Here is an 11,810-nt window from a genome sequence, read left to right on the forward strand (position 1 = left end):
GAAACCATGGTCCATTCTATTCTTGTGGGACAGAATGTGGCACGGAGGGTCCCACAGAAATAAAGCCAAAAGGGAAAACAAACAAAAAAAAAAGATGCCACATTGATTTCTCCCTTCGCCGCTATTGTTTATACTATACAATTGGCGTTTGATCCATTCATTTTTGGGTTCATAAATCATTAATGGAATGCCTACTTCAGACCAGGCGGTGCCTAGGCATTATTCCAGAGACTTCTAGATAATTGTGAATGATTCTGGACTCTGAGATTAGTAGGATAACCAGCAATGAACCGCTCTTGGGGAAGAGTCCCTGCAAGGGGAGACAGACCTGGGGTATTATGAAGGCCCAGAGGGGCACCCATCTTGGCCTGAGGAGGGCCTGGGAAGCTGACAATTGAGCAGGGAGCCAGCTGGACAATTTATGAAGGCAAGCAAAAGGCCTGTCTTCTGGAATGATGTGTCTAGAGAACCGGAAAGAGTTCAGAAGGGCCAGAGGAAAGGTTCTTATGGAGCCTGTGGAAAATTCATTCATTCATTCATTCATTCATTCATTCATTCATTGTTTCATTCATTCCACAGTTATTTAAAATTTTTTTTATGTTTATTTATTTTTGAGAGAGAGAGAGAGACAGCACAAGCAGGGGAGGGGCAGAGACAGAGGGAGACACAGGATCCCAAGCAGGTTCCAGGCTCAGAGATGTCAGCACAGAGCCCGACGACATGGGGCTCGAACTCATGCACCATGAGATCATGACCTGAGCCAAAGTCGGACGCTTAACCGACTGAGCCACCCAGGCACCCCTATTCCACAGTTATTTACTGAGAGCCTGCTCAGTGCTAAATGTGAAGCTGGCCATTATGAAGACGGGGCCAGACAGGCAGATGAGACGATGAAGAGCCTTGTGCACTGGCAGGAGTACAGGCATTATCCAGAGAGCCGTGGAGAAGCGTGGGAGGCCTTAACCACGAGATGACATGATTTGACATGTGTGTTGACTGTGGGGTGAGAGACGTGCTGGGGGTGACGCAGCCTGGAGGCAGAGGGGATGGACAGAGGAGAAATGATAAGCCAGTGGCAGTTGGGGTGGAAAGGAGTTTAGGTTTTGAGTAAATCCGGTCTATTCACTGGCTGGACGATGAAGGGCAAGTCTCGGAGGAGCATCTGAGTTCTCTTTGGGGTAATTGCCAGATGGTGATGTCATTACCCAGATCAGGGGCAAAAGAGGAAAGGTTGGCGAAGATACTGAGTTCTGTCTTCAGCGGGTCTGACGAGTCTGGGGCAGCGGCCGGCATTGCAGGAGTGAGGGCGATGTGCCCCAGACTCGTGGGTTGGCTGGCTGGTGGCCTGGAGAGCGCCAGCGCTTTGGGAACCGGCTGGGGGCTCTCAGCCTGCAAACGATGAGGAAATCGTGGTGCGGATGAGATCACTCGGGAGGGGCGCAGCAACCCACAGTGACTGCGTCTGTGAACAGTGACTTCGTGTGTGCTAAGTGCCCCACGAAGCACTACACCCTTTCAGCCTCAGTGGGACCCTATGAGAGACTGCTGTCAGTCGTCCCCAGTTTACAGAGGGGCCCTTGGAGGCAGAAAGCAGTTAAGTAGCTTGCCCGAAGCTGCACAGCATGGAGGGGGAGTTGGGGCCAGGTGGAGTTGAGGGCACGAAGAGGGCAGGGCAGTACCCTGATGAGGGCCGGGGCAGGGAGGAACAGGTACAAGTCAGGGGGCAGTCTAGCTCTCTTTCACCTGGGAACGCCCGCCCCCCAGGTTCCCGGTCTGACCGCTGACCCATAACTGCTGAATGTTGATGCCCTGTCCTCCTTGCAGGGCAGGGAGACCATGTCTCAAGATCACCCTGTCTTAAGAGGGCACAGGATGCGAACGCAAGGTGCACGGCCCACAGCCTGTGAGACCTCCTGCTTCAAACCTCCAGGAAGGGAAGAGAGCTCTGTGCCTGGCTTTCTTCAAGCCCAAACCAACCTCCCATCTTGGTAGGTTGAAATCCTACTCTCCCGGGAGGCTCATGATAAATGGCGACCTCTCTGGGGAGCTCTATAGACTCTTCCGGTCACACGGGGTCCCTCTCGTCTCCACAGTCCCCTGTTGCTTTGCACAAACAAATAACTCACAACTTCTTTCCAGTCACTCGTGTTTTGGTCTTGATGTCCTGGGCGGGAGGTGAGGGGGTGGGGAGGGCAGAAACTCTTCCTTATTTATTTGTGAGCCCTGCCTGTAGCAGGCATGTAATATTAGTATCATTAGGTGCTCAGTGATTGGATTTGAATGAAGGGAGAAAAGGGCTCCTGGAAGCTTCTTTCCCCCACCTTTCCCCTTTATAGGTGATTTTGCAACTGGGCTATCCTTGCGGGCTATCCTGTTGCTTCTCTGTTCCTTCCCTGCATGTTCCCTGGGTTTTCTATTGCTTCCGCGTCAGCCTGACGTGTTAGAATTGACTCCATCAGCCTGACATGTTAGGATTAGCTGTTCTGTGTGCCTGGGTCCTCCCCAAACTCCACGTCCTGGACGGCTGGGTTCTTACTCTTCTCTAACTGCCAAGCCCGGTACCTGTAACTCGTGCAGGCACGTAAGTGGCAGCAACGTGGGGTGGGACGCTAGTCCCCCTCGAAGCCCCTCTCCAGTCATCCCTGGTTCATCCCCCCCGCCCCGCCCCCCAACACACACACCCGGTTCTCCCCGGGGCAGTCAGCTGTACCCTTTCCTCCCATCCTAATGGGGGAGCAGGTGGCCCAGCCTTGCTCCGTGCCCCTTCTGTGCTTTTCTGGGTCTTCCCAGGCCCAGGCTCCCACATGATGCTACAGTGATATGGGCTTCAGCTCTGATCAAAGCTGAAAACCGCAGCTGAGGCCCGAACTGGCTGGTAAATGAGCAAAGACTCCCTTCAGCCGGTTGGGCCAGCGTCTGCAAACAGCGGGTGCCAAGAGCCTTTGCCACAGTTACAAGTCAGACCCTTCTAAGCTGCTCCTTAAAGAGAGAGGCACCGTGGGGGAGAAGACGGCTGTGTTGCAGATGTAGGATAACATCGAAGAGGCTCCCTGTGACCGAGAGGAGAGCAGATGCATTTGTCACTGCTGATTTTCTGCCAGGTTACTCCCCGTCTCCTAATACAGAGTGAAGGATAAGACGGAGGGGTGACAGGGAAGGAGAGAGCAGGCGTGTGTTTCGGTTACTTATTTCCAACGTAAACATCTCAAAGCAAGCTCAGTGGGGTAATGTTTTCAGTGAAAATACATATTTCTACTGGACACAGTGCAAGAATTTTTTTGCTCGTGGAATTTTCACTCAACAATAGGAAAAAAGACGTTTTCACACAGGCATTTTTAGCTCCATATACGGATTTGACGATGTTTCCCCCGATGCCAGCAGGACCGAGGAGTGCAGCTGCTTTGGAAATTTCAGAACCCTCAAAAAGAACCTCAGATGCATTTAAAAAAAAAAAAATCACTAAGTCACGTATTTAAATTGTGCTTTCTGTCGTTGTTCCCAACACTTGAGGACGATCGTTGGAGAGATCTGGGAGATCTCGGGTGAGAGGAACCTTCAGCATTCGGTGAGCCGGTGGGCTTTCTGCCTTTCACGGGGCATCGTGGCGAAATAGTCTGTTTGGCTACTTTCCCATCGTCTTCACCGTAGATTTTACTCTCGGGGCCAAAGACACTGATGTTTGGGTGTTCAGAACAGAAAGACGATCTGATTGTGAACCTCCTGTGCCTTTGTACTACACGTAGTGAAGCCTCACCGTTACAATCCAAGTCAAAAGCCACCCAGCACGTCTCCTCTCTCTGCTGGGATTTCTGGTCGGCTTAATACATCGGTGCGAACACACAGGGTCAGAATCAAAGAAAGACAGGGCCTTTATTCCACGTGACGGTGTTTTGAACCAGCCCAGTGGTGACCATCGCCACCGGGCTGGATGCAATTGATTGGCTCATAGAAGAGAATTGTATGACCTCCCTCTTTTAATAGTGCTGGAACTTTCCCTGGGGCCTTGAGATTATCTCAGAGATGACTCAGCTCTCTCACGGTTGTATGTTTTTTTTAAAGCTTTTTTCACTCGGGCTTCACGTTGGTTTTCTCTCTCAGTTCCTTCTAGTTAATCTTATTATCTTCCGAATGTAAAACTACCCTGCTCAATTTTAAATTAATTTATACGCCGCAGATTTGCTTTAGGTGGCTCTCTTTAATGGTGCCATCTTGCAGGGAGGGATCATGCTGACCTCTTAGAGCCCGTCCTAGGATTAATGGGCAATTGAGTTCACACGCAATAAAACCTTCTCAAATATTCACATTAACTGATAGATGCGGCTTGAGTGAAGATAACCTCACTGTGAGGACAGAACAAGAGGCTCTCATTGGCTTTGCTGTCCCACGCATGTGGGTGGTAGGTGTGGAGAGGGAGAGTGACCTCTCCTTAAGTCCTTCTTGATTTTTAGGGTGACACCTGTTGAACTTTGACTCGATGTTACCTTTTCCAGTCACCTGAATTGGTACCATCGCTGGGATCTGTATTTAACATAACCAGGTAAATCAGATCGGACTTTCTTTGGATGGTTCAAGCAGGGGTTGGGAAGGTCACTCTGCTTATGTTGGGAGCTGGAAGAAGTGGAGCTCATGAAAAAGCTCCCATCTCGAGGCCCCAGAAGTGCTTTCAGTGCGTCGCTGGATCCCGGAAAGCGAGGACGGGAGAGGTCACTTCGTGGGAACAAGCTGCTGGCTGCCGTGGGAGAGATCGTGACGTCAGGAGGAGCTGGGAGTACAAGGACACGTGAGTCGCACGGCAGTGACGAGTGGAAGCACGAAGCTGGCCATAGGATGCCCCGGAGTGTGGCCAGATGGGCAGCTTGGAGCCTCCAGCCCGAATGGACATGAGCTCGGGTCGGGGACAGGGAGGGGGCTGACTGGTGTGCCAGGGCTGTGCGAGGGGAGTGAACTGCAAGGGAACTGCAAGCTTGGGACCGTCCAGAGCCCCTCTTGTCATGGCGGGCCGCGGCTCACAGCCCGAAAGGATGGCAGGCCACCAGCCTCACAGGACAGCTTCAGATACTGAGGCCATTCCTAGTGAAGATTTTGGCTCAGACACAGGTTCAAAAAGTCTGCTCAAAGACACCGTTTTTGGGATCCCCAAGAGGAAAAGGCAACTCACCTGTGTTTGCTGCCTGGCCCGACAGTGCCACTCGTCACCGAGAAGAGAGGAGGGTTAGGATTGAAAGTGAAAGCCAGGAATGCTCAGAAAGGACAAGGAAGTGGGGGAAGTTAAGAGGAAAGGAGCGAACACACACAATCAGACGCGAGAATAGATGTGGGTGGGACAATGCCTGGAATGAATGCTGGTGGGTTTCTATTGTAGGAACTCGCTTCGAGACAGGATCTCCTGCTACCGCCTCTCTTAGGCTTGGTTTCAGACGTCATTGGTTAAACTGTGGTCGTAATTTAAGGGGAGCCCAGGCACACCGCGAAGTGGCTCTTCAGTGGACACCCTTACGCTTCGGTGTTGCTTCGTTGACAAGATTCTTAAATGTCTGGACCATTTCTTTTTCTTTTTTTTTTTTTAATTTTTTTTTTCAACGTTTATTTATTTTTGGGACAGAGAGAGACAGAGCATGAGCGGGGGAGGGGCAGAGAGAGAGGGAGACACAGAATCGGAAACAGGCTCCAGGCTCTGAGCTGTCAGCCCAGAGCCCGACGCGGGGCTCGAACTCCCGGACCGCGAGATCGTGACCTGGCTGAAGTCGGACGCTTAACCGACTGCGCCACCCAGGCGCCCCTGGACCATTTCTTTTTGAGCCATTGGGGAGATGATCATTTTCCCTCTTGAGTACTCCTCCCACTCAGATCTTTTCCATCACTGGGGACTGGGGGTAAGGGGGATAACTGGGTTTGTTTCCAAAGTGACCAAGCCAGGGTTGGTCTTGGGGAAGGGCACCCTGTTTCGCACCAGATGCCCAAATGTCAAGAGTTCATTGATTTCCCTCCATTTATGCCAAGTAGATGGTACCTAAGCCAAAGGGCAGAGCAGAGTTTCTGTTAGAAAAGGAGGCTAACATCAAGTTTCCAACCAGTGGATTTGGAGCAGAGACCCTGGATGTCTGTCTGTCTTCCGTGGATGTCCAAGATTTATCAGCCGACTCAAAAAGAGAGCTTGTCTGTGTCAGGAAATGCTGATAACCAAGGGATCTGTGGACAACAGGGCCACGTACCCCCAGGACAGGTGATGGAAGGGACACAGTCTGTCAGGATAAGAGGCACTGGGCGAATCTCTGATTTACAGTTGCCAGTTGGCCCACGACCAGGAATCTGGATGGAAGGGGCAGGAGGGAAGAGATTTGTTCTACTGAGTTACTCTCTCTCCAAATGGTGCCTGAAAACTTACTGAAATGAGCTGGTGAGAGTCATGAATGAAAACAGAAGCCATGGGCAGGATGCGTCTGCAGTCGTTACAGGGACTGCTCCAGCACCCCGGTGGGGACTGAGGTCGTCTCTGTCGCAGAGGTCACAGAGCACTCCAGCTTCAGGGATGCTGTCCCAGACCCCTGGAGTAACAGACAGCCCGCTGCAGGCGCCCTGGCGCTGGAAGCGGAGATGACTGTAGATGTGAGAGACAACACCCTCCTTCCTCTGAGTGCACTTGGCTGGAGCATTCTGTTCCACGGGAATGGTGGCCCTCTGTGAGTGGGTTCACAGGGGAGCCCTGTTATAGGGTGGTCCCGTATCCTTGCCTGTGGGCAGCCACTGGCCACTGCGTCTGGAGCCCCAGGTTGGGAACGGGTCCCGTCCCCACTGCGGTGGGGGGAGGGTGGGGGCCCAGAGACAAGGTGCAGATGCTCCGGGATCCTCGGGGCCCAAATGTGCAGGTGCACATGTTGGGGACTTTGCTAGAAGGGCAGTAAAGGCGCCTCACTTTCAGGAGGGTCCAGAGTGCCTGTCATTTACCAGCTCCCTCCCCTTGTTCCCAGGCAGCCCCCCCCCATCTCTGATTGGTTCCCTTCAACCCAAGTCTGTACCAGGCCCCTCGGGGTGTTCTGGCTTCAGTGTACTTTTTCCTGGCCTAAATATGTGCTTTTTGGTGCCCAGGACTTCCGGTTTCACTCTGCCTTCCAGCTTTGCACCCTGTGGGTTAAAGACACCCCCTCTTTCAGCCAGCCCCCCAGGAGAGCAGCCCCCCGCCCCCCTCAAGCTCCGTCTGCCAGGTCTGCAGCTGGAGAGGGGAGGGAGGGAGGCTCACGGGTGGAGAATGAATTCCCCAAGAAACAAAGGTGATTCTGGAAACTCCTGCCTCTTACAGTCTGGGAGTAGAGGTGCCCGATTCTGGTCCTGTGGTATCACCGGCTACATCAAACCCCAAAGTTGATACAACGCAGGAGGAGCCACAGGCATGAGACTGGTGGGGAATGAACGTGAGGAGAGAGGGGCCAGAGGGCAGCCTGGTCCAGAGAGGAGAAGGCTCAGCAAACTGTCATCCAGACCGACGCCAGGTGCATTTAGAGTCGGGGAAGTGACCCAAGGCCACGGCCGGTGGACTGTGACAGGCGCTGTGTTAGAAGCTGTGTTTGGGCGGGCGCACTGATCCCATCTGGCTGATGAAGGAATAGTGCTCCGGAGGTAAGCCTGTCGCTGTGCTGCCGAGGGCAGACGCGAGCTTGTGGCCTGGGTCTGGTCCCCTCCGTGTGAAGGGAGGACTCTACCTCTAGCTGAGACCCGCCAGCCCCGCGCCAGACGGCGTCATCTGGTAACGCTCAGGGGCAGACACTGCTCAGCATTGCTTCCTGCCTTCTTTTCAGAGCAATTAAACGCGATCCAGTCGGGCTCCCAGGAACAAATAATTTAAGACCGATCCCCGACCGAACAGGTAACTATGAAATCGTGGGCTGCGCGAAACAGCTCACACGGTGAAGCGCAGGACCAAATGAATAAAGTCGACTTAGAATTTAATAAGGCCTCTCTGGCAGGCACATTGAGCTGTTGAGCTGTGCGCTGCAATGAATCTAAATTTAGACGGGAAATTAGAGCAACAGTACCTATTTATTAACGCACCACTTTGCAGTGAACTCTTGTCCTGTTACGGGCAGGTAACTGACACATACTACCTTCCCCACTAAAACCATAAAATTTACATTTTCTCGAGCATCTTGTCTTTGATTAACTTTACTGAGTGCTCTATTTTAAGAGCTATGCTGCCTTTTCATCCCATTTCTTTACTACATGTGTATTTCCAGGATCTTCTACTTTTCCTTTATGGAAACGAGTTGGCCGCGCTGAGATTCTCTCGGTGTTCCCCAGGTATGGCGTAATTACTGGTTGCCAATTATTCTTCCGTAAGGGATACTCTAAGGCTGATTTTAAAAGCGTTTCTCCTCCGAAAACTGGCACAACACAAGGGCTTCGTGAGAGTCATGCCAATCCCAAAGGAGAGGCGTTCCTGTGCCAAAGGCTGAAGGCTGGAGGCCTCCTCGCCTCCAGACAAATGCTGGAGACTGCAGAGGGGCCAGGGCTCAGGATGGCCCTTTTCGCTGCTGATTGGAGAGGGGAGAGAACGCATTAAATGGTGCAGTGCTGAGAGGTGGTGAATCACTGCTCCGTTGGAAGGAAAATTGTAAAAGTGGGCATGTTTCTCCCTAGGGAGGCGGTTCTTAAATTTGAAAACTGCGAAAGTGGATCAAATATCTGAAGAGGGCGAATGGAGAGCATAAGTCATTCATCTATTCATGCAAAGATGCAGGGCAGTGATCTGAAGGAGGGGTGAGAGCTGATGAGGGAGAAGGTGAGCAAGAGTGTTCTCAGCAGAGTGAGCGGCATGGATAAAGGCCCTGTGGTCAGAGGGAGTAAGTAAGGCAAGTGGGAGGAATTGCAAGGCCAGTGTGTTTGGAGGCCTTAGAGTGAATCCTAGGAACCAGAAGCTATGGGGTCTTATGCGTCAAGTTCAGAAGTTGTGTTTTACCTTAAGAGTGCTAGAAAGCCAGTGAAGGTCTTCCAGTGGAGTGTGTTTGTGCAGGTGCATGTGCGTGAGTATGTGGGCAGGTTGGAGCGGGGATGGTTATCACGACTTGATGTGTACTTGGCTGGATCCCTTCCGCTGTAGGTCCGAGAGCTGAGTGGATGGAGGAAGGCTAGTGGACATCCACTGCAGCTGTCCAGGTTGGACACGGAAGGAATTTGGGCAAGAGTATGGTATGGAGATTGGAAAGAAGTGGATGGATCTGCGTGTCAACTGTAGGGTTTGGCGATGGTTTGCTTACCAGCCATTGGGAAGAGCAAAGGGTAAAGAATGACCTGTGGACTCCGCCCCCACAGCCAGGTAAATGGTGGCCATTCCCTGAGCTGGCCAAAGGGGACGAGGATCAGGAGGGGGGTCATGGATTCAGATCACGTTTCAGGTGTCTGTTTGAGTTGTCTTTGAGGTGTCCTAAGGAGAGGACAGCCAGGCACCGAGGCGGATGTGGAATGCAGAAAGCTTCGGGCTGAGTCGTGCGTTCTGCGGGGTCCGTGCTGGGAGGTGGCTGGATCTGAGTGCGACTGAGCTTTCCCAGACAAAGGGTCCAGCAGGAGAGGAGGGGCATCTGGACTTGAGGCTTCAGGAGCTCTGGCAGCGAATGGCTTGGGGAAAGTCAGCGAAGGAGACAGACGGTGAGACCGGACAGGCAGCCGTTGGACAGAGTAAGACAGGGCTTCCGGGGTCAGAATACGGTGGGTGTGCTGAAGACTGCTGTGGGGTTAAATTAGATGAGGGAGGAGCATTTTTGGCTGAAGCGGTTGGCAATTTTTGATCATGCTAGGATTTTGCAGAACAAGCCTTCCAGGTCATATCAGAAAAGACTCTTTCTTACAGAGGCAGAATTAAAGGAGGCAATCTCAGCCAAGCACTGGTACGCTCAAGGCACTCAAGTACAGAGGACGATTTCTCTTATTTTCTACAAGAAGGACGGTTTATAATTGGTACATCCAAGGTTTTCACCCTCAGCACTGCGGACACTCGGGGCAGGAAGATTCCCGGTCTTGGGGGCTGTCCTGTACACCATAGGGTGTCTAGAAGCATCCCTGGCCTCCACCCATGAGACACCAGTATATCCTCCCTCCCCAGGAGTAACAAGAAAGACACGATCCCCACCTGGGGAGCAAAAATCTGCCAGCTGCCCCCCCCCCCCCACTTTGGGGCTTATGCTTCACGACAAACTTTTGTTAATATTTATGAAGAGACTTAATGCCTTTTGGTGTCAAAAAAAAAATCTAAATGAACATTGCTAGCAGGATGGTACCCTGTCTCCCAAAGCGTATAATCTCCCTTTTGGGGTTACCACACACTGATGGCAGTATTTATCTTTGACACCCTGTGCTATTGAAATTCTTGATGGCTGAGAGCTGACTTCAGCAAACAAATTTAACAGCCTAGTTAAAACCAAATAGTTTTATAGAGAGGCTGTAACTTCTTTTTTTTTTTTTTTTAAGTTATAGCAGGACAGATTAGGGAGGCAGACAATAAAAGTCCTGTGGTTGCTCATACACTGTATGCTTCTGCAGAGCAGTAATGCACTAACGCCAGCCTCAGAGGCGGCCCGGGATGACTGCGTTTCTAGAATTCAGGGCTCCTTTCTCTCAGCCCTCCTCTGTACCAGAACAAAGGGCAGTTTCATTTCCTGCTATACTGCGCAGTTTTATGGGAGCATTTGTTGAATAATTCTTTTTTTTTTTTACCCTAAACGAACTAGTACAAAAATCATGCTAATCAGTTCCGATGGGATGCTGTGAGAAAGGGCAGACTTCTCAACAGGATGGGGTGGCATTGTGTTTCCAGGAGAAGCCAATGATGCTGGAACAGGAGCTCTAGACTGTCAAGTTTGGGCCACCCACAAAAAGAGACCCCTGAGCCCCTGGAAGAGGAATCGCGGACTTTGTCTTACTTTTTCTCTGAACGAGTCAGAGACTTCTTTTGTTTCACAAGGTATGCGTGTGAGCTAGTAGCTCATGGCTCCATTTCTGGGTCGATTCAGCCTCATCATGTTACAAATACGGAGCGTTCTGGATGGATATCATGGAGAATCTACTATAGGATTATGATCCGGAATCACAAAGGAAATAATGAAGGAAGGGGGAAGAGGGAAGGGCTGGTTTTTAAAAGCCTCTTCTTGGCAGCCGTGGCCCACTGGAGGGCAGAGTTCTTCAAGTGTCTCCACACTGGTGTGCAAGAAGTTATCTCCATTCTCACGAGGACAGTGGAAACCACCTCATGGGGTCATCTGGACCATGAGTCCCTTGATGGGTGTATTTGTCAGGGTTTCCCAGAGAAACAGAACCAACAGGCTATGTATAGATAGATGATAGATCTAAAAGGGATCGGTTCATGCGACAATTATGGAGTCCCATGATCTGGCATCTGGAAGCGGGAGACCCAGGGAAGCCCGCGGTGTAATTCAGGCTGAGCCTTCAGGGGAGCAGAGCGTGTAGATCCCAGTTCAGATCCGAAAGCCTGGGAAGCAGAGATCAGTGCCCTGGCCCACCAGTCAGGCCCCGTTCTGCCTCCCCCCACCTTCCTGTTCCACTCGGGTCCTGAAGAGATTGGATGATGCCCATCCACACTGGGGAGGGCAGACTGCCTTCCCGAACCTACCAATTCAAATGCTCATTCCACCTGGAAACATCCTTGCAGAGACGCACCCAGAAACAACGTTTAGCCAAATATCCGGGGCACCCCATGCTCCAGTCAGGGTGACACATAAAACTGACTGTCACAGTGACTCTTTTGGGAAGGCTGTTCTGATTCCAGGAATGTCAGGATTTCTATCATGGAATAGAGGGGATTTTTG

At 51.6% G+C, this 11,810-nt stretch overlaps 1 long non-coding RNA gene across 1 annotated transcript; it reads left to right on the top strand.

Moving 5' to 3' along the window:
* Positions 1-758: 758 nt before the first annotated feature.
* Positions 759-11,090, top strand: LOC123384636. The gene is made up of 4 exons (XR_006596031.1): positions 759-1,988; positions 7,794-7,861; positions 8,229-8,292; positions 9,092-11,090. It is a non-coding gene; the product is annotated as an uncharacterized LOC123384636 (long non-coding RNA).
* Positions 11,091-11,810: the final 720 nt, after the last annotated feature.

Source organism: Felis catus, chromosome A3, assembly GCF_018350175.1.
Source record: "Felis catus isolate Fca126 chromosome A3, F.catus_Fca126_mat1.0, whole genome shotgun sequence".
Lineage (NCBI taxonomy): Eukaryota > Metazoa > Chordata > Mammalia > Carnivora > Felidae > Felis > Felis catus.